Below are 24,284 nucleotides of genomic sequence, written 5' to 3' on the forward strand. Positions count from 1 at the left end.
GTGACAGACAGCATTGCCGCTATGCCATTGCCAGCCGACACACTTTATGCCGACATTGATGTTTTAATTCTGTTTTTGTTGGCTTGTAGTTGATGGTGTTATTATATATCGAATGTGTTTGTGTTTGAATAAAAGGTGGAAAAAAAAAAACGTTATGCCGACATTTGTTAATTTTGGGGACACCAACTCATATAACAACGTAAAACACATATACATATTGTCATATAAAGCAGTTAACCAAATGTCTGATTCTTATGTTTTGATTGGCGAATATAAAAACAAGGAATAAAACACCAGACAAGTTATAACTTAAATGTTTATTAAAATAATAATAATAATGATAATAATAATAATTAGCGTTAATTGGCATTAGGGATAATGCTAATTAAGCCTTATAGCTGTAAAGTAAACCAATTATTATTATAGTAATTATTTAGGGTTAGGGGTGCGAGAACTGGTTGGTGAATTGAATGGGGTGCGAACAAGGAAAAAGGTTAAGAACCACTGCCATAGAAACTCGAATTGCGTGGGCAAGACAGAGGACTCGTTGCCGCTTCTTTTATGTGTCAGCCAATCACGGCACCCGTCGAGCAGACAAGGCCTCGTCTGTCATCGATGACGTCACCGCTCCATAATAATACATGCCTCGATACGCGCTCCACTAAACACTTCCTGGATTACTTGATACTAGGGGTGTAAATCGCGGGTTTTGCCACGATACGATATCATATCGATACAAAGAAACACAATACGACATTTGCCGATATCTTAAAGCCTGCTGTGATTCATTCACGATACATCACGATATAGTGCTCTACGATCGATATAGAACAATATCCTGATTTATAACAATTCATACGCAAAATCAACAAGGTACTGCAAACTCTTTATTTAGGAAATTACAAAGTGCTTCCAAACGAATGACTTGAAGCCCAAAGGGGAGCGAATTTCCTCGTCTTCTTGGACACTAGCAATAGCACCAGCCCAGGAGCCGCGTAGTTGTCGGCTCCCCTTTCACGTGCCTGCTCTGCTCACAACACAACACGCCGCGCACTGCTCCCGGAAAGAGGAAGCAAACAACAATGAACTTGATTTCAAAATAAAGTCGCGTCTAATGTCCGAGGTCAAAAACGGGCGATATAGATTAGGGGTGTAAATCGCGGGTTTTGTCACGATACGATATCATATCGATACAAAGACCCACGATACGATATTTGCCGATATCTTAAAGCCTGCTGTGATTCATTCACGATACATCACGATATAGTGCTCCACGATCGATATATATATTTTTTTTTAATAAAAAATATAGAACAATATTCTGATTTATAACAATTCATACGCAAAATCAACAAGGTACTGCAAACTCTTTATTTAGGAAATTACAAGAGTATTGTAGTATACAAAGTGCTTATTTTAACACTGAACTTTATCAAATTCCTATATTTTTTCTCATATAAGTAAAGAAAAATGAATATTCTTTCTTTTTTTGTAATACCATTAACTTTAAAGTGCATTACTGAACTATTTATTTACAATAATTTTAATTGTCCGTTGAGCCATCTTTTCTTTGGAATCCAAAGTGCTTCCAAACGAATGACTTGAAGCCCAAAGGGGAGCGAATTTCCTTGTCTTCTTGGACACTAGCCATAGCACCAGCCCAGGAGCCGCGCAGTTGTCGGCTCCCCTTTCACGTGCCTGCTCTGCTCACAACACAACACGCCGCGTACTGCTCCCGGAAAGAGGAAGCAAGCAACAATGAACTGGATTTCAAAATAAAGTCGCGTCTAATGTCCGAGGTCAAACACGGCGATATAAATCGATGTTTACGTTTAGCATCGATGCCAATAAATCGTAGAGCATTATATCGATTAATCGATGTGTATCGATGAATCGTTACACCCCTAATATAGATCGATGTTTAGCATCGATGCCAACAAATCGTAGAGCATTATGTCGATTAATCGATGTGTATCGATGAATCGTTACACCCCTACTTGATACACGTAAGCTCCAAAGCATCGACAGTCTCACTCACGCCCTCGTTCGACGTCTTTTCCTGCTCAATCGGGCCCCCCGCCCTCACACTTCCCATAATGAACAATAACAAACATTACACTTTCTTCTGCCGTTGACATCTTTTAATGATTAAAATTTAATCAATCAAAAAGTTTGCGGCGCAAGTTAACGCCACCTCGGCTAATAAAAAACTACAACAATGTCGACTGGAAAGGGAGTGGGGTTGAGCTATCTCATATGCATTTAAAGAGACCGCACCAAAACGACTTTGCTCTGCACCTCAGAACAAGTATAAAAGTGGGACCTGTAATGCTATCAAAACGAGGAATTCAGACAAAAGCATCGCTGTTCCACTTTATATATATCCCAACTGAGTGAGTAAAACGTAAAACAAAAGAATTTATTGACGTGATACGTAAGCTTTAACATTTCAAGACTGGCAGAGGCTGGAATTTGATATAATTTCAAGGTTTAGTTTTTGCTTTTACAGTTTGGGGAAACAAAACCACAACAATATTTTTTTAATATTTTCAACCACAAAATTATTTTTTTTTAACGTAAAAATAGTGACTTTTGCTGCTGGCTTTCCATCTTTTGCCTCAACCTAACAACATGCGCACCAGAGCGGTCTTCTGTCCTAAGATGGCCGACCTGCGACGACACTGTTGACTACAATTATTATGGATATGTATGATGGGCCGATTTGATGGCAGTGTACACTATTGGTGTCCACGTATGATGACTGCGACTTCAGTGCGCGTCTGTTTGACATTTACTGTGCAGTTAAAAGTTCTATGAAAAGGCAAATTTGTTTTTGTATAATGCGTCGACCGTTCTTCAACTTCGCCATTAAGGGACAGTCTTGACTCAGCACGCGGAAGTGAAAGTAAAATTATTTTCTGGACGACAATTCCAGACTTCTCCGTGTCCAAGCTATGGACTCTTTGAATTTCAATGCACTTTTACTGGATATATCCAGTCATATTACCACCGAACAGCTCGACAGTCTCAAGTATCTGTGCTTAAACAAAGTTGGAAAAAGGGAGTCGCAAACGATCGACAGCGGATACAAATTGTTCCAGTGTTTGACCGAGAGAGGTGAGCTAAGGCAAGATAAGACAGAACTGCTGTCGGAACTTCTCAAACACATAAAACGACAGGATCTATCGGACAAATTGAACAACTTTCAGTCACCACCGGATTGTGCTGGCATCCAACTCAGCCAAACGGAGAAAGGTATCGTTTCATTCCCACCCTTCACCTTTTTTCCCCACCAGACTTTGACGGCGTGGTAACAGAAAAACATGTATGGAGGTAGATTGGGGTCAGAAGTTTTGTAAGTGAAAAATCAAAACTCGTACTTGAAAAAATAAAACTTAAATCTGATAATAAACGTGCTGACCTTAATACTTGAAAAATAAAACAATGTATTCAAAATAAAAATAATATTTTGAAAGCTTTTTAGAGTTGAAAATAGTTTTGCTTCGCCTTGCTAATTTTTTTGAATAAAGTATTTATTTTCAAGTTTCACCTCAATTTATTTTTCAAGGTTTGACATCTTTTCTTCAGTTGCATGTTTTATACTTCCAGATTCACATTCAAAATGTGTCTGAATCAATTGCCCTTAAATCTCTTTTGGTGATCAGCACTGTCCAAAATGGGTATTTACCGAGCCGCCCTGATTTGAACCTGAAAGGAAAAAAAATCAGAACCTGGAAAAAACAAGAGTTGAACCTGAAAAAAAAGTGAATCTGAAAATATAAAACATTCAACTGGAAAAAGGAAGACCTCAAATCTTGAAAAATAAATTGAGGTGAAACCTGAAAATAAATAGTTATTCCAAAAAAATTACCAAGGCCAAGCATAATTATTTTCAACTCTAAAAAACCTTCAAACAAATATTTTTATTTTTTATTTTGATATATTGTTTTATTTTTCAAATTTTAAAGTCAGCATGTTTATTTTCTCGACTTTTTCAAGTACGAGTTTTGTTTTTCCAAGTACAAAATATTTGACCCCAATCTACCTCCATAAACATGATATTCTCTTTGTCATGTTTTACTGGCTACATCGTTTAGGGAAAAACTGATTTTTTTTAACATCCACTTCATATTCACAATCTTAATCTATCCATTATTTGAAAAATTATTTACAAATGTGGGATCATTTGCATTGTATCTATGTGATTTTAACAGCGTTCACATCAAATATGTTGCCAGGGTTTTTGGCGCACTTGGGATATTTGACCTTTTTTTTTCTTAAAAACTCTTAAAAAAATAGCCTATATGTTTTTGTTCCAGCGGTTGAATTGTAACAATATGGCATCATTGTTTACGTTAATATATTAGCACAGTGTCAGACACTTGATGTTGAATCATTTATCATCGTCATCAGAGTTTTGCCCTAAAAAGTGGATAAGTCTGCGGGACACGCTTAAAAGCTGGAGCCGCGAGATGACACGGATATAGAAGCTGGCTGCTGCTCACCCTATGTTTGGTGTGCACTTATAGTCAGTGCTTCAGTAAAACGCCAGCATGGTGAGCAAAGCCAAATGAATGGAGTTCGATTGGGTCAAACGTTTTGTACTTGAAAAAAATGTGAATCTGAAAATATAAAACATGAACCGTATTTTCCGCACTGTAAGGCACACTGGATTATAAGGATTGAATGTTTTATTTTAGAAATATTTTCATATACAGTCGTATGCAAAAGTTTGGGCATCCCTGATCATTTTCATGATTTTCCTTTAAAAATCATTGGTTGTCCGGATCAGCAATTTCAGTTAAATATATCATATAGCAGACAAACACAGTGATATTTGAGAAGTGAAGTTTATAGGATTTACAGAAAGTGTGCAATCATTACTTGAATGCAGGTGCATAAATTTGGGCACCCCAACAGAAAAATCCTCCTTTTGCAGAAATAACAGCCTCTAAACCAGGGGTCACCAACACGGTGCCCGCGGGCACCAGGTCGCCCGTGAGGACCGCATGAGTCGTCTGCAGGACTTTTCTAAAATTAGCTCAAATAGCGGCACTTGTCACTGAGCTGCATCTATTTATTTTACAGTCAAACCTCGGTTTTCGAACGTCCTGGTTCTCGAACAAATCGGAATTCGAACAAATCGGAATTCGAACAAAAAATTCGAGATTTTTTTGTTTTGGTTGTCGAACAAAATTCGGAGGTCGAACCTCGCGAGATGAGCCAGGAGGACCCGAGAAAACCTGACCGCGCGGCCCGGATGCCGACTGACTCCGTTATTGTATTTTCGTTACTTTGAGAATTGTATTAATCATGCCTCCAAAGAAAGCAAGTGGGAGCAGTAAAGCCATCCTAAAACACAAAGACGGTCTTAAAGCAATGCGACAGTGAGCGCCCGGCGCGCTGTGGTTGCGCGATCGGACCAAATTAAGCTCCCTGCGCACTGAGGTCCACTTAAATTTTGGAAAATACATCAGGACTTTAAAAATATTTTCTGAATTTTAGCGACCGCTCTGTTACAATAATGTGACCAGCGCAGTGCAGTTGCGTGGTCGGCGACGCGCTACCTTTGCGCGTTCGGTGGTGCGCTGCAGTTGCGCGATCGGACAAAATTAAGCTCCCTGTGCACTTAGGTCCACTTAAATTTTGGAAAGTACATCAGGATTTTAAAAATATTTTCTAAATTTCAGCGACGGCTCTGTCACAATAATGCAACCAGCGCGGTCCAGTTGCGCGGTCCAGTTGCGCGGTCGGCGACGCGCTACGGTTGTGCGTTCGGCGGTGCGCTGCAGTTGCGCGATCGGACAAATATGCGCGAATGAAAAAATGCTTAAAAAAGGCTGGGTTTTTTTTGTCTTGAAACGGATTACAAAATGTTTCATTATTTGTAATGGGAAAGATAGATTCGGAATTCGACCGATTCGCTTCTCGAATTGTCTTCTGGAACGGATTGTGGTCAAAAACTAAGGTTTGACTGTATTTTTGCTATTCTTGTTAAAATCACACTTACATATGAACTGGAAATGACAATAATAACAAATTGAGCAAATTGGCTATTTCAGAAGTGTGTGTTTAAACTGGTAGCCCTTTGCCTTAATCAGTACCCAGGAAGTAGCTCTCGGTTTAAGAAAGGTTGGTGACCCCTGCTCTTAACGCTTCCTGTAGCTTCCAATGAGAGTCTGGATTCTGGTTGAAGGTATTTTGACTATTCTTCTTTACAAAACATCTCCAGTTACAGGTATTTAAGGTGGCCAGTTGCAAGTTGTTCTCCTCTTTGCAGCTTCTCTGAAGAGTGTCAATATGGAAACCTCAAAGCAACTGACAAATGACCTGAAAACAAAGATTGTTCAACGTCATAGGGGAAGGATATAAAAAGCTAGCTCAGAGATTTCAGCTGTCAGTTTGCACTAGGAGGAACATAGTGAGGAAATGGGAGACCACAGGCACAGTTCTAGTTAAGGCCCGGAGTGGCAGGCCAAGAAAAATCTCAGCTAAGCAGAGGCGAAGAATGTTGAGAACAGTCAAAGTCAACCCACAGAGCAGCTCCAAAGACCTTACAACATGATCTTGCTGCAGATGGTGACAATGTGCATCGTTCAACTACTCAGTGCACTTTGTACAAGGAGATGCTGTATGGGAGAGAATAATGCGGCATAAGCCTTTTCTGCGCACATGCCACAAACAGAGTCACTTGAGGTATGCTAAATCACATTTGGACAAGCCAGCTTGATTTAGGAATAAGGTGCTGTGGACTGATGAAACTAAAATTGAGTTCTTTGGACATACGGGGCGGTATGCATGGAGGAGGAAGAACATAGCATTCCATGACAAACACCCACAGTCAAATTTGGTGGAGGTTCCATTATGCTGTGGGGCTGTGTGGCCAGTGCAGGTACTGGCAATCTTGTTAAAGTTGAAAGTCGCATGCATTCAAGTCAGTGTCAGCAGATTCTTGCAAACAATGTTCAAGAATCAGTGACAAAGTTGAAGTTGTGCAGGGGCTGGATACCTCAACAAGACAACGACCCCAAACATTGCTCAAATTCTACTAAGGCATTCATCCAGAGTACAACGTTCTAGAATGGCCATCTCAGTCCCCAGACCTGTATATTATTGAAAATCTGTGGTGTGATTTAAACCGAGCTGTCCATGCTCGGAAACCATCAAACCTGACTGAACTGGAGATATTTTGTCAAGAAGAATGGTCAAAAATACCGTCAACCAGAATCCAGACTCTCATTGGAAGCTATAGGAAGTGTTTAGAGCACAGGTGTCAAACTCAAGGCCCGGGGGCCAGATACGGCCCGCCACATCATTTTATGTGGCCCGCGAACACAAATTGTGCATCAAATTCATGTCATTACTAGAATTGCAAATTGTCTTCATTTATAATAATATCTTTTTTTTTTTAATATTTGACCAGTTTTTACTCGTCTGATTTGAAAACAAGTTATTTGTCAGTTTGTTTTGTAGCTTTTACTGTATATAATATGAGGTGCTCATACATTTATTTGGGTTGACAGTCAATGGCCCTCCGAAAGAAGCTATGACTACAATGCGGCCCGTGAAAAAAAGTTTGGGGAGTTTGACACCCATGGTTTAGAGGTTGTCACATCTGCAAAAGGAGGATCTACTAAATATTGATGCCATTTTTTTGTTGGGGTGCCAGAATTTATGCACCTGCCTACTTTTGTTTAGGTAATGATTGCACACTTTCTGTAAATCATATAAACTTCATTTCACTTCTCAAATAGCACTGGTTTTGTCTGCTATATGATATATTTAACTGAAATTGCTGGTCCGAACAACCAATGATTTATAAAGGAAAATCTTGAAAATGATTAGGGGTGCTCAAACATTTGCATATGACTGTATATGGTGCACCTGTCTATAAGGCGCATAGAATAGAAGCTACTGCAGTCAAACTGAGGTTGACTGGGGTTGCGTTATGGAATGACAAACCAGTCAACTAGGTATTTCAGTCAAACTTCATATATGGCAATCTTTATATATGTACAATACGATATACAATACAAAAATTGCACAATAACACAACATTGTTAAAATGTTAATGTCCACATTTACATAGCCCTGTCCACAAATCCCTCAAACTTTATATACGGCAAACTTTATATACAATACGATATACAGGGTCCAGCAAAATGATCGGACACATTTGTAGGTTTAATAAAGTGCAAATAAATTAAAGAAACAAAAATGTTTGGGGTTTTTTTCCCGAAAAGTACATATACAGTGATCCCTCGCTACTTCACGTTCCGTTTATCGCGGCTTCACTAAATCACGGATTTTGTTTCCAAATTAAAAAAACATTTAAAAGTCAAAATAAAACTTCTAAATTGAGGAAACAAGTGTCTAACCTTTAGGACAATGTAGTATTGCTCCAAATGTTCGTTTACATTCCTTTAGAAGTCTGTTTTCGCGTGTTAGCACGATCGCAAATTAGCATCTTTCCGCTAACTCGTTAGCCTGCCCAGTACTTCTTGTTGGTGACCGTACTTTGCGGATTTCATTTATCGTGGGTGGTTTTTGGAACCAATTATCCGTGATAAACGAGGGATTACTGTAATGCGATTTTGTTTTGTTTCGTTTCTTTTCTTTTTCGTTTCGTTTTCGAATAATGTTATTTTGTTTCGTTTCAGTTGCTAACATGAATTGGACCGGTGAGCATCGCGCTTTCATTGTGGAAACGTTTATCAAGAACGAATCTAACTGCAACACAACGAGCGTTCCGTTTGTGCTTCAGACTTGGTAGACATGATCCCGTACCTGCTCAAAACACGATCTTGTTATGGGTTACTAACGTCAGAGCCAGTGGATCAGCATTGAAATGAAAATCAACCGGCCGACCTCGCACCGCCATAACTCCAGAAAATGTGGCAGCGGTAAGACCAAAATAACATTATTCGAAAATGGCATTATATGTACTTTTCAAACATAAAATAAAACACTTTTTTGTTTCTTTGGTTTATTTGCCTTTTATTACACCTACAAATATATCGGATCATTTTGTCGGACCCTGTACAATACAAACATTGCACAATAACGCAACATTCAAACGTTAATGTGCATATTTACACATCCCCGTCCATGAATCCGTCAAATTCTTCCTCTTCCGTGTCCAAATTGAACAGTTGAGCGAGTGCAGCATTCAATGTGCCTGGTGCCCTCTCGTCATTATCCGTGTCAGTGTTGCTGCTGTTCCCTGGCAGTTCAGTTATTATTCCTACCTTCGCAAAAGTTCGGACCACAGTTGAGACTGATTTATCAGCCCAGGCATCCACTATCCTTTGGCAGACAATGACATAAGTCGCCCAGCGCTGTCTCCCTGTTTTCGTGAATTTGTGTTCGCCTTCTGCTATCCACTGCTCCCACGCAGCTCGCATTGTAGCTCTTAATGCCCTGTTGACACCAATATCAAGTGGCTGGAGTTCTTGAGTTAATCCACCCAGAATTACGGCAAGCTCCGAATTAGTTTTCTTCACTTGATTTTTGATACCATCTGTGATATGAAGGATGTGCAGACCAGAATCGGCAAAGAATAAATGGTCATCAAAATATCATCAGTACGTTCACAAAACTGCGCCTCTACATGTCAGTGGTCATCCCTACAGTCACCTACGCTTGCGAGACAAGGATGAAGACATCAAGCATCACCAACAAGCTGGATGTCTTCCACCGACGGTGCCTCAGATACAGCTTGACGATCTCATGGAGAGACCGCATCACCAACAAAGAGGTGATGAGAAGAGCAGGGGTAGCACCACTGTCTGACATAGTCTCGGACAGGAGAAGGAGAATGGCTCCGACTGCCAAGAGAGAGACCGGCAAGTGTGGCAATGGACTGGATGCCAGAAGGGGGAAAGAGGAAGAGAGGGCGACCAAAGAAGACGTGGAGACAAACAGCTAAGGAAGACCTGAGAGAGATGGGAGTCAGCTGGCATGGAGCAAGAAGGATCGCCAGTGACCGGAGCAAATGGAGAGAACTCGTCGCCCAATGTTCCAATAGGAACTAACTAACTAACTAACTAACTAACTAACTAACTAACTAACTAACTAACTAACTAACTAACTAACTAACTAACTAACCTACCAACCATATGGCATATAGATTCATATGCTAAATTGATTAAATGGATCAAAACTGAACGGAGTAAAATATATCCCCTAAACTGATTATAAAAGTATCTCTGCAACTCCTTGAGTGATAGATTAAATTTTTCTACAATCCTGGAGACTTCAAGTGCACAATAAGATGTACCGTAATTTTCGGACTATAAGTCGCTCCGAAGTACAAGTCGCATCAGCCATAAAATGCCCAAAAAAGTGAAAAAAAAACATATAAGTCGCTCCGGAGTATAAGTCGCATTTTGGGGGGCAATTTATTCGACAAAATCCAACACCAAGAACAGTCATGAACGAGCAACAACAGGCTAAACGATAGGTATGCTAACGTGACATAAACACAAACTAAGAGCTGAGAACGGCCCTGACGTAAAATTCAAAGTTATTCAAAAAACTATTACATAAATAACACGTTAATAAAACCATCTGTGTCACTCCAATTCATTAAATCCATCAATCGTCCTTTGTCAACAATGCGTGCGCGCCGTCAGCGGCGCGCACGCATTGTTGACAAATATTCCACAGGCCCATATAACGATATACTATAAATTATATATCAAATAACTATTATATAAGCAATAATGTTATCAAACCATCTGTGTCACTCCAAATCATTAAATCCATCGATCGTCCTTTGTCAACAATGGGTGCGCGCAGCTGATGGCGCTTGCACTTCAAAATATTCCACAGGCCCATATAACGATATATAAATTAGATATCAAATAACTATTATATAAGCAATAGTATTATCAAACCATCTGTGCACTCTAAATCATTAAATCCATCGATCAAATTCCTCGTCCTTTGTCAACAACGCCGCGCGTGCGTGCGCCCTGACGTCAGCCTCGTCGTTATTCCACAGATCTACTATATAACTATATTGTAGCGTTAACAAAGTTCAAGGAAAGACGTGGGTTTGGTAAACGGCTCTTTATTTAACAAAACAAACTTCCAGGCGTGTGGCGGCGTGGACTTCCAGCCACGGAAGTGGAAGAGAGCTCCATAGAATAGGACCGGGCGTGCGTAAAAGCCATGACCGAGCCCCATCCACCGTCGCCGGACAGCCACCCGGCCGAGCGCCGGCCCCATACTTCCATCCACGGAGGTGAACTTGAGCTCCATAGAATAGGACCGGGTGTGCGTAAAAGCCCTAATAGTCTGTGTCACTCCAAATCCTTAAATCCTTCAAACTCTTCGTCCGCCGTGTCACTTAGAAACAAAGCCGCTCATGATGCCGGTAGTACGTGGGGTCCTTCGTCATCTTCGTCATCCCGTGATCAACCTTTGTCCTTTATGTAAACAACCGCCGCGCCACGCCGCGTCGCGCTGCTGACGTCACTTGAAATTCAAATTACAGTAATCCCTTGCTACATTGCGGTTCGTTTATCGTGGTTTCACTTTTTTTTTTTTCTTTTTTTTTTGGAAAATCTTTGAAAAAAAACACATATAAGTCGCTCCTTATTATAAGTCGCCCCACCACCCAAACTATAAAAAAACCCGCGATTTATAGTCTGAAAATTACGGTATTTAAAAGCTAAAAAGTGGATTATCCATGATATGTCTCATTTAAATATCTTTTACAATCCTGCGGATACCCTGTGATAGGTTTAGGTCAGTAGGTGTCACTGTTTCTGTACTTATATATCAATGAATTGACAAAGTCCAATTATAATAACGTTTGTTTGTTCTTATTGTGCTTTACAGTAAGTGCGGAGCACCGAAGTTAAAAACGCAGGTTTCTTTTTCCATGTCTGATGAGAAAATTATATTTCTCTGTTGTTTAACGCAAGAAGCATCCGAGCATTCAACAGCTCACGATTAGCTTGGCACATATGCCAGCCCTTACGTGCGTTCTACATTCCATTCGGAATGAAATTGAATAACAACAAAACTGCAATTTAGCAAAACAATGTTTCACTTTCCCAGTCTTCTATCGTGATATGTGATAAGTGACTTGTGACTTCATCTTTGTGTGGCCATGGATGTCTTCGCCTCAACAACTGGTATAGCGGAGAAAAGTCACTCTACTTTGATTGACTGTGGGACCAAAACAAAAGCCCCTCTTCGATGATTAGTTGTGGAATAAGCAGATCTCAGATCAGTACCGCCTTTTTCACCACATATCTCGTGTAGCTCGATTCGTGATTTGTAAGTTGAAGGAAACAATGTGTGACTTGTGTTTTAAGATTTGAGCAGTTGTAGTTTCGATTTGTATTTGTGTGTTAATATTCAAGCAGTTGTAGTTTTGATTTATGTTTGAGCAGTTGTAATTTTGTATTTGTGTTTTAAAGGTACACTAATAATTTCCTGAGAAAATATGTTTTGCACCAAATATACTGCAAAAATTGGAACAAAAATGTAAGTGTCAGTTTTTTAATTTGACTTGTAAAATAGTAGTTGTGCACCCATATTTAGGAATTTGTGAATGTATTAGTGTTGTGTGGGCGGCTCGGTGACGCACTCACAGTTAGTTTCGATTCCACCTCTGGCCCTCCCTTTGTGGAGTTTGCATGTTCTCCCCGTGCCTGCGTGGGTTTTCTCCGGGCACTCCGGTTTCTTCCCACATCCCAAAAACATGCTTGGTAGGCCGATTGAGCATTCCAAATTTCTCATATGTGCGAGTGCGGATGGTTGTTCGTCTCTGTGTGCCCTGTGATTGGCTGGCAACCGGTTCAGTCCCCCGCCTACTGCCCGATGACCGCTGGGATAGGCTCCAGCATGTCCGCGACCGCCGTGGGGACAAAGTGGTACAGAAAATGGATGGATAAGTGTTGTGTTGTATGTGTGGTGTTCTGCCCTCTGTATCTTTAGTATTGACCTGTCGCTTAGTACAAGTATTTGCTCACACAAAATACAAGACCTGGTAACAGCATCAGTTATACTGTGCATTTACGTAGCTCTTTAAACGTTGTTGCCATGGACAAGATTTTTACGTAAGTATTGTCAACTAATGTATTTTCTGTTCGAACTTGTGTAAGCGATTGCAGGTTCATTTTATTTACAGAGCAAAGTCATGTTAGCCTACATCAGGGGTCTCAAACTCCAGTCCTCGGGGGCCGCATTCCTACATGTTTTCCAAGTTTCCCTCGTTAAACCAGCTCAGTGGCCTAGTGGTAGAGTGTCTGCCCTGAGACTGGAAGGTTGTGGGTTCAAACCCCGGCCGGGTCATACCAAAGACTATAAAATTGGGACCCATTGCCTCCCTGCTTGGCACTCAGCATTAAGGGTTGGAATTGGGGGGTTAGATCACCAACTGATTCCCGAGCGCGGCACCGCTGCTGCTCACTGCTCCCCTCTCCCCCAGGGGATGGATTAAAATCACACGGGGATGGGTTAAATGCAGAGGACAAATTTCACCACACCCAGGTGTGTGTGTGACGATCATTGGGACTTTAATCTTTAATCTTTAAACACACCTGATTCAAATGATCAGTTCATCCTCACGTTCTGCAGGAGCCTGATAATTGAATCAGGTGTGTTTAACGAGGGAAAGCTAACAATCGCCTAACGAGGCGTTTCTATATTTGTATTGTAGTTTTACGATGGTCCTGAGAGGGCAATGGTTTGAGGCCATTCCTCAATAAATCAGCATTAAAGACAACAAAGTCTGATTATTTGGGGCATTGTTCGCTCGCTGTCTAGGTGGTGAAAAAGAGAAGCTTCACGCGCACGTTTCCATTTTTTAAAAACTCCTCTGATGACAAGAAAAGTGTTTCAACATCGAGTGGCCCACACTATGCTAATACTATTATGTAAACAATGTATAGTTGAACAGCTGCCAAAATGAAGAAAAAATAAAAGTAAAACCATACCAGGTAAATCCGAAATTCCTCACTCATAGTTCTCTAAGCCTGCTTTTGTCCCCGTATTGTTACATGGGCATGTTGTAATACTTGGGATGATCAACTTATGCTGCATTTTTTAAAACTCTTATTCACTTTTAAAGCTCCTGCATTTGATTCTCTCCTTCCTTACACGATCCGCCGGTACGCGCACAGTGTGTCGCTTGGTACATTCCCAAAGCTGAACGTCTGACACAAGGCGTAGCACATAAAAAGTTATTTTCATTCATATCCATTGGGGAGGCAGAATATGCTTTGCGCATCCTTGCATCCCATGCTTCAAAGCGCCTCATCTGCACTTGCGCATGTGAGTACAGAGCGACTCACATGCGCCTGCACACAGGAACTACATTGACTGCGATTGAATCGTGTCACCAGAAATGCTGGCAACATATTTGGTGTGATTGCAGCATTGGCCAACTAGAGGCCATGTCCAAATGAAAAGTCAACAAGCACGCTGTATCTTATTTTGTTTACTAACGCTAGACAGTCCTCTACTTTGAGCCAATGATAGCAAAAGAATCAGAAAAGTTTCAGCCATCACAAACATCCAACAGAGGGCCTAACAATCCAATGAACTTAATTCGTTCCATGATTGTGTTCGTAGGTAGAAAGGTTCTTAAGTAGAATCAATTCTACCCATAAGAATGAATGCAAAAGGTAAAAATAATGTTTAAGTGCTTTACCTTGAAAGACTTGGTATAGGACTAGGCGCTTGAGAGACAGGGGGTGGGGGGTGAAAAAAAAATCATGTACCGTGGCTAATTTCTACATTCGCTACACCCTCTTCTGACTACTCTCGTCGCTTCATGCACTAGCTTTCTTAGGAGACACGATTGACTACAAAAACCTCTGACAAAGTATGGATGAACTTGTCAATATGCTAATGTGCGCCGAGACAAACATAGAAAGTGGCTGCTCAGGTGCCCAGGACGCTGCAAACATGTACGCATATTTTTCTGAGGATCGACGCTCACAGACCATCAAGCTGAGCCGTTGACTGCAACTCGCGCTGGACGGGCCATCCGCCCGCTGAAGCACCTCTGCGCCAATTCATATGCACTTTATTGGACTTGAAGGTTGCAAGGACTCCAGAGGGAGCACTTGTAGCAACAAACTGTCCACACACAACTTGTTCCTCCACACTCTCTGATGTCTTTCATTTCTCTTTGATGTCCTGTACAATAGGATCACTCAGGTCCTCTTCACCAATTAATAAATATGTTTCAATAAAGTGACTCTCTGTGAGCAACTCCTTACAGGAGCAAGGGACGGCCCAGTCAACGACTTGACGTCATATCCGTTTCCAACATGCATGCCGTGCATTTAAATAAACCAGATGGATTCTTTAGGCAAATACAAGACTATAGACACACATGAGGATGCCAGTTATAATAATAATAATAATAAATTTTATTTGTAAAGCGCTTTTCATGAAAGAATCTCAGTGCTAAAGAAACAAGACGAGAAATAAAAACACACAAGAAACCAGAATAAAAGCACAGAGGCAATAAAGTTAAAGTTAAAGTCCCAATGATCGTCACACACACACCTGGGTGTGGTGAAATTTGTCCTCTGCATTTAACCCATCCCCGTGTGATTTTAATCCATCCCCTGGGGGAGAGGGGAGCAGTGAGCAGCAGCGGTGCCGCGCTCGGGAATCAGTTGGTGATCTAACCCCCCAATTCCAACCCTTAATGCTGAGTGCCAAGCAGGGAGGCAATGGGTCCCATTTTTATAGTCTTTGGTATGACCCGGCCGGGGTTTGAACCCACAACCTTCCAGTCTCAGGGCGGACACTCTACCACTAGGCCACTGAGCTGACACCTAAGACACCTATGAGGAGCCGGGGAAAGCCTTTCTAAACAGAAACGTTTTAAGCCCCTTTTTAAAAGTGTACACAGACTGGGGTTGACGTAGGTGCACAGGGAGGGAGTTCCAGATGTGGGGGGCAGCGGCGCAGAAAGCTCGGTCTCCCATGGTGCGGAGTCGTGTACGGGGCTGATGGAGGAGGTTGGAGCTTTGTGACCGAAGGTTACGGGTGGATGAGTGAGGGGTAAGGAGGTCTTTGAGGCATTGAGGGGTGTTGCTGTAGATGCAGAGGTGGGTAATGAGTGCGATCTTGTAATGAATTCTTGATGTTATGGGAAGCCAGTGTAGGTGCTGAAGAATAGTGGTGATATGGTCATGTTTGCGGGTTTTCATCAGAATTCGGTCGGCACAGTTCTGAATGAATTGGAGTTTCTGGAGGTGTTTGTTGGGGTATACCCATGAGCAGGCTGTTACAGTAGTCCAGACTGGAGGAGATTAGGGCATGGACGAGCTTTTCTGCATCGGAGAAGGTGAGGAAGGGGCGGAGTTTAGAAATGTTTTTGATATGGAAAAAGCAGGTTTTGTACAGATGTTTTATGTGGTTTGGTAAAGGTAAGTTGTAGGTCGAACTTCACCCCGATGTTGGTAACAGAGGTGGAGAGGGGGATATCTTGACCAGAGAAGGAGATGGTGGTTATGGGTGATGACTGGATCTGGTGAAGGGTGCCAATTTGTATGGCTTCAGGTTTGGAACTGTTCAGTTGAAGGAAGTTGTAACTCATCCACGCCCTAATCTCCTCCAGGCAGTTGGAAAGGGCCTGTGTGGGTGATGATGAGGGGACCGGAGTGGAGCGTGGATTGGGGTCAGTCCGGAGGTATAACTGGGTGTCATCGGCATAGCAGTGAAAAGAGATGCCATGTCGGCTGATGACCTGACCCAGGGGGAGCATGTACAGAATAAAAAGGAGGGGTCCTAGGACAGATCCTTGAGGGACACCACACGTGACAGGGGCTGTATTTGACTTGGAGGAGCCCAGGCTGACGTACTCTGTCCTGTCAGCGAGGTATGAGGTGAACCAGTCCAGTGTGGAGAGATGGAGACCAATGTTGGTGTGGAGACGGTTAAGGAGGATATGGTAGTTGACGGTATCAAAGGCTGCTGAAAGATCAAGGAGGATGAGCAGGGAGGGGGATCCAGAATCGGTGGAGATGAGGAGGTCATTGGTTACCCTCAGCAGTGCTGTCTCTGTGCTATGTTAGCTATGGGCAGTGCGGAAACCAGACTGGAAGGTTTCAAATAGTGAGTGGTGTTGAAGATGGTCCTGTAGCTGTATGGCAACAGCTTTTTCAAGGACTTTGGACAGGAATGGAAGAAGCGAGATGGGGCGGAAATGTCCATGGAAATAACACTGTGGTCGGAGACACCCAGGTCATATACTGCCAGATTACTGATGGAGAGAGAGTCTGAGTTGACCAGGTCTAAAGTGCGCCCCCTGGCGTGTGTGGGAGCATCAACATACTGTGTGAGGTTGAGACAGTCCAACACATGAAGGAAATCAGCTGCCAGGGGGGAGGAGGGATTATCAATATGAATGTTCATATCACCCGGTACTATATTATTGGAAGATAGAGCAGAGGGAGGTGAGAAGGTCATGAAACTCAGGGATGAACGATGGGTGTGGTTTGGGCGGCCAGTAAATAAGAACAGCATTGATCTTGGACGGAGGTTTTGATTTGAAGGCCAGATATTTAAAAGAGGACACTTCAGGTCGAGAGAGGAGACAGTTTAAGAGTGTCGCGGTAGATCACTGCCAGGCCACCACCTCGGCCAGTGCAGCGAGCTCTTTGCAGGTAACTGTAACCAGGGGGACAGGCTTCATTTAATGATGAAAAAACCTGAGGTTGGTGCCAGGTCAATATCTTTATCAAGAATGTGATCATGGACCAAGCTTGATTTATTTGCAGGGACTGAGCATTGAAAAGTTCAGTATTAATGTGGAATTGATCAGTGGATCTCTGGATGGGACAGAGTAGGCTGGGTTCCACACCTCTCCTCCCTCGACAGACAGTATGGCCAAGTCTCGCGATGTTTCCAGCGCTATTCCTTACCGCGGTGTCCGTGCTCTGATGACGTGTCAGTGATGCGACCGGAAGAGTGGACGACCAGGCGGGCAAGATGGAGCCGGTGTCGGGAGGCTGGATGTAAACAAGCTTTCTCCGTGATGTTCCAGTTTTAAGCTGCGCCAGGGTAGAAGGTCCGTTTACCGGAGTAATCAGCAGGGCTGGTACCGGAAAGAGGGGCTGGATCCAATGGCTGCATACAAACCGGCACAGGAGGAGAAAATCCGCGGCACAGCTCAGCCGAGGAGGAGACTCTCAGGTGAGCTTTGAGGCGGACAATCACACCGGCAAGTCTCCCTCGTCTTCTAGAGCGCTTTCTCTGGGGGAAAGGGCATGACAGCCGGCGTCGGTGTTCGGAGCCGCAGGGTCCGTTGGAACGGGACTTTTGGTCGCGATCCCTCTGGGGAGAGACAGTAGACAGTTGGCGCAGGTGTTCAGGAATGTCCGCCAGCACCGGTGTTTGCTGATCGAAAAATGGGCGATCAAGTAGCAGTGGGGATTCAAACCAACACTAAGGTCGAGGAGGGTTTGGCGATCATATGTCAGCAAGGCAGAAAGCAGCAGGAGCAGGGGAAAAGACTTAACAGCAAAGGAGCGAGGCAGACGGCTTGCCATCACGGGCGCCATCTTTTCAGAATATATATGGCCCACCAGTTATTTATTAAACTTCACAATATTGCTTCCTTTACCCATTAAGACCTCAATGTGTGGCGCTCCAGAGGTACACTTTAATTTAATAATAAATAATAATAATAAAAAGGCTCACACTTTTGGAGATTTGTATTTAATTACCGTGATTCCCATGCATAATGCGCACAATTTAACTAATTTATTATCCTAAAATCTGGGGTGCGCATTATGCATGGGTACAACAATTCTTGAAGAAAATCTCCCATCTATCCATCCATCCATCTTCTTCCGCTTATCCGGGGTCGGGTCGCGGGGGCAGCAGCTTCAGGAGGGACTCCCAGACTTCCCTCTCCCCAGCCACTTCATCTAGCTCATCCCGGGGGATTCCAAGGCGTTCCCAGGCCAGCTGAGAGACATAGTCTCTCCAGCGCATCCTGTGTCGTCCCCGGGGTCTCCTACCGGTGGGACATGCCCGGAACACCTCCCCAGGGAGGCGTCCAGGAGGCATCCTGATGAGATGCCCGAGCCACCTCATCTGGCTCCTCTCAACGTGGAGGAGTAGCGACTCTACTCCGAGTCTCTCCCGGATGACCGAGCTTCTCACCCTATCTCTAAGGGAGAGCCCGGAAATCCTGCGGAGAAAACTCATTTCGGCCGCTTGTATCCGGGATCTCGTTCTTTCGGTCACGACCCATAGCTCGTGACCATAGGTGAGGGTAGAGCGTAAATCGACCGGTAAATTGAGAGCTTTGCCTTTTGGCTCAGCTCTCTCTTTACCACGACGGACCGGTACAGAGTCCGCATTACTGCCGACGCTGCACCGATCCGCCTGTCGATCTCGCGCTCCATCCTTCCCTCGCTCGTGAACAAGACCCCAAGATACTTAAACCCCTCCACTTGGAGCAGGATCTCATCCTCGATCCGGAGAGGGCATTCCACCCTTTTCCGATCGAGGACCATGGACTCGGATTTGGAGGTGCTGACCCTCATCCCGACCGCTTCACACTCTGCTGCGAACCGCTCCAGTGAGAGCTGGAGATCACGGCCTGAAGAAGCCAACAACACCACGTCGTCTGCAAAAAGCAGAGACGCGATGCTGAGGTCCCCAAACCGGACACCCTCAACGCCTCGGCTGCGCCTAGAAATTCTGTCCATAAAAATTATGAACAGAATCGGTGACAAAGGGCAGCCTTGGCGGAGTCCAACCCTCACTGGGAACGAATCCGACTTACTGCCGGAAATGCGGACCAAACTCTGGCATCTGTGATACAGGGACCGAACTGCCCTTATCAGTTGGCTCGGTACCCCGTACTCCCGAAGCACCCCCCACAGAACCTCCCGAGGGACACGGTCGAACGCCTTCTCCAAGTCCACAAAACACGTGGACTGGTTGGGCGAACTCCCATGCACCCTCGAGGATCCTGCTGAGGGTGTAAGAGCTGGTCCACTGTTCCACGGCCAGGACGAAAGCCACACTGTTCCTCCTGAATCCGAGGTTCGACCTCCCGATGGACCCTCCTCTCCAGCACCCCTGAATAGACCTTACCAGGGAGGCTGAGGAGTGTAATTGGAACACACCCTCCGGTCCCCCTTCTTAAAGAGGGGAACCACCACCCCAGTCTGCCAATCCAGAGGCACTGTCCCCGATGTCCACGCGATGTTGTAGAGACGTGTCAGCCATGACAGCCCCACAACATCCAGAGCCCTTAAGAAATCCGGGCGGATCTTATCCACCCCCGGGGCCTTGCCACCGAGGAGTTTTTTAACTACCTCAGTGACTTCGACCCCAGAGATTGGAGTCGAGGTCAGCAGCACGCCATCTCCACTATAAACAGTGTTGACGTTGCACTGCTTCCCCCTCCTGAGACGCCGGATGGTGGACCAGAATTTCCTCGAAACCGTCCGGAAGTCATTCTCCATGGCCTCGCCAAACTCCTCCCACACCCGGGTTTTTGCCTCAGCAACCGCCGAAGCCGCGTTCCGCTTGGACATCCGGTACCTCCGGAGTCCCGCAGGCCAAAACGGCCCAATAGGACTCCTTCTTCAGCTTGACGGCATCACTTACCGCCAGTGTCCACCAGCGGGTTCGGGGATTGCCGCCACGACAGGCACCAATGACCTTACGGCCACAGCTCCGGTCGGCCGCCTCAACAATGGAGGCGCGGAACAAGGTCCACTCGGACTCAATGTCCCCCGCCTCCCCCGGGACGTGGGAAAAGCTCTGCCGGAGGTGGGATTTGAAGCTCTTCCTGATAGGGGAATCCGCCAGACGTTCCCAGCAGACTCTCACAGAGCGTTAGGGTCTGCCAGGTCGGACCGGCATTTTCCCCCACCATCTGAGCCAACCCACCACCAGGTGGTGATCAGTTGACAGCTCCGCCCCTCTCTTCGCCCGAGTGTCCAAAACATGCGGCCGCAAATCCGATGACACGACTACAAAGTCGATCATCGAACTGCGGCCTAGGGTGTCCTGGTGCCAAGTGCACACATGGACACCTTTATGTTTGAACATGGTGTTCATTATAGAAAGTCCATGTCGAGCACAGAAGTCCAATAATAGAACACCGCTTGGGTTCAGATCGGGGGGGGCGTTCCTCCCAATCACGCCCTTCCAGGTCTCACTGTCATTGCCCACGTGAGCATTGAAGTCACCCAGTAGAACGATGGAGTCCCCAGAAGGAGCGCTCTCCAGCACTTCCTCCAGGGATTCCAAGAAGGGTGGGTACTCTGAGCTGCCGCTTGGTGCATAGACACAAACAACAGTCAGGACCCGTACCCCCACCCGAAGGCGGAGGGAGGCTACCCTCTCGTTCACCGGGGTGAACCCCAATGTGCAGGCGCTCAGCCGGGGGGCAATAAGTATACCCACACCTGCTTGACGCCTCTCACCGTGGGCAACTCCAGAGTGGAAGAGAGTCCAGCCCCTCTCGAGAGGGCTTGTACCGGAACCCAAACTGTGCGTGGAGGCAAGTCCGACTATATCTAGTCGGAACTTTTCTGCCTCGCACACCAGCTCGGGCTCCTTTCCAGCCAGAGAGGTGACATTCCATGTCCCAAGAGCCAGCTTCTGCAGCCGGGGATCAGACCGCCAAGGTCCCTGCCTTTGGCCGCCGCCCAGCTTGCACTGCACCCGACCCCTTTGGCCCCTCCCATGGTTGAGCCCATGGGAAGGGGGACCCACGTTTTCTTTTCGGGCTGTGCCCGGCCGGGCCCCATAGGCGAAGGCCTGGCCACCAGACGCTCGCCTTCGAGCCCCGCCTTTGGCTTGGCTCCAGAGGGGGGCCCCGGTGACCCGCGTCCGGGCGAGGGAAAACGGGATCCATTTATTTTTTTCTTCATAAGGGGCTAATGTGAGCCGTGCTTTGTCTGGCCCCTCACCTAGGACCCGTTTGCCATGGGTGACCCTACCAGAGGCATGAAGCCCCAGACAACATGGCTTCTAGGATCATAGGGGCACGCAAACCCCTCCACCACGATAAGGTGACGACTCACGGAGGGGAGAAAATCTCCCTCGAAATAAAACTTGAAATCACCTTTCTTCTTGTTTGTTGTCAACCGCGCATCGCATTCAGCCATCCTGCCCAACACAGTCAGTAAAATTCATAATTGACGACACATCGTTTGATGCGATGGTGCAATCCTTGATGGTGTGTTATTGTCAAATATTGTTTGTTTTTTAATCTCCATCGCAGACCGGATATCATACGGAGGCCGCCATGACAGTATGCGCAGAACGGATGCGCAAGACACGTCAGCTATATAAAGAGCGAGAGTTCAGTTCTCTACCTATTAGTTTCAATTCACAGTTTAATTAGCAGTTTCAATCAGCAAATAACAAAATGCGTATTACAGGTAATATTTTATTTCACAACACTTTGCCTTGTTCCTTTCTTCTCTGCTGTTCACTTCAAACACGCTCCATACGAACACAATGCTCTCGTATCAGACGCTCTCTCGATCACCTGCTCGTTTGCTGTCACAATGTACCCTACACAAATCCGAAACATTTCTTCGCTATGCTTTGCTAGCGCATGTGCAGTGATACTGACCGGCAGAATAACATCCGGTTGTTCCCGAAGATGATCTTTTTTCTGAAATAATTTTACGTTTACTGACTTAAGTAAGAGTCAAAATTTGGGTGCGTATTATACATGGGTACAGGCTTTTTTCCAGCATCGACATTCCATTTTTAGGGTGCGTATTATGCACGGGGGGCGTATTTTACATGGAAAATTACGGTAGTTGCCACATTTCACCTGAAAACATTTCCCCTCTCATTTTGCTTTATTTATTTTTCAGACAAGCTGGAGATTGCCATAAACCTGATGGCTGAGAATTTGGGGCCAACCTGGCGAAAATTAGGACGCAAACTAGGTTTCAATGAAACTAAATTAAAGTCCATTTCAATGAGGTCTCCAACAGATCTGGAAGAGACAGCAAGAGAGCTATTGAAGGAATGGATGGAGAGTCGTCAAGCCAATGCTCATACAGGAGAGTTGATTGAGGCCCTCAGAGCATGTCAGCAAAATCTCACAGCTGATCAGGTGGAAGCTGCATGCATGTCATCAGAGAAACAAGATGGTAACATTACAATTCAAGGCATATATTAAAAATCAACCATCAGTGATGTCTTTATTTATAAAACAATAAAAGGACACAAAAGCCATGATTGTCTATTTTTCACAAACTAGCTCTGTAGTTTTTGATCAGGAAAATGATTTTTTTTCCCATTTTATCCATTCATTTCAGAGAAACAATTAAGCAACTTATACCTTCCGAGACAGAACAGTTTTAATGAGAACTATTTTTTTGTACTTTTTTGGGCATTTTATGGCTGATGCGACTTGTACTCCGGAGCGACTTTTAGTCCGAAAATTACGGTACTTGGTCCCATTTACCCTCTGAAAACCTCATAAAACAATTCACCTTTCCATGGCTAACTTAGAAGAGCAAGAAATGAGTTGCCTCCCTTGCCATTTCTGTCACGTCTGTCTGTTGTCATCAAGGTACGCAAACACGATGCGTGCTTATTTGAATTGTTCATAAGTGGTTATGTATTGAACTGCAATCTGTAAGTGTTAATTTGACTTGCATATCCCCTGAAGTCCATATAGGGGGTACTCCCCCTGCCACCTATCCGAAAAGGAGCTTTAAGCGGCCACACTCGGTCTTCTCCGGTGCTCACAATTTTTTCAAGTCCAACTTTTCAATTTTGAAAGGCTGACCTCCGGGGGTAGTCTCGCAGTTATTTTTTCGCACATGGGCCGGCTAACTAGTAGCGCAATGATGCACACGGGCCGGCTGACTGACAGTATGTCTATACCCCGCTGCAACTCCTGCTCCGCCTGGATGGATGACGAGCGTCTGCAACGAGAAGCTGTGATGATGAAGGTGCTGCCGGCTGCGAACAGCGTCAGTTGATTGCAGGCAAAGAGCCTCCTCGCAGGTCTGGCGAAGAAGGTGCTGCTGGCTGCCTCACTGGAGTCAGTGAACAAGGTCAACATCAGGGTATGGAAACCCTCAAGAGTCATTATTATATACAGTCAAAATATTAGTTTGAAATAAATACCTTTTTCATAAATGTATGTAATATATCCATTACATTTTAAAATGAGATTATTATAAAAGGTCTTCTTAAAGGTATTAGAGAGGATCTTATTTCGTCGAATTTATTCTATAATATTTCTAAAATTGTTCCCCACATACCACTGACAGACTGTTAAATAGGTCGTTTTA

At 44.5% G+C, this 24,284-nt stretch overlaps 1 long non-coding RNA gene across 1 annotated transcript; it reads left to right on the plus strand.

Annotated features, from left to right (window-relative positions):
- The first annotated feature begins 2,892 nt into the window (after window positions 1-2,892).
- LOC119120087 lies at window positions 2,893-23,212 on the plus strand. The gene is made up of 2 exons (XR_005097436.1): window positions 2,893-3,255; window positions 22,848-23,212. It is a non-coding gene; the product is annotated as an uncharacterized LOC119120087 (long non-coding RNA).
- Window positions 23,213-24,284: the final 1,072 nt, after the last annotated feature.

This window comes from Syngnathus acus, chromosome 3 (genome assembly GCF_901709675.1).
Source record: "Syngnathus acus chromosome 3, fSynAcu1.2, whole genome shotgun sequence".
NCBI classification, from domain to species: domain Eukaryota; kingdom Metazoa; phylum Chordata; class Actinopteri; order Syngnathiformes; family Syngnathidae; genus Syngnathus; species Syngnathus acus.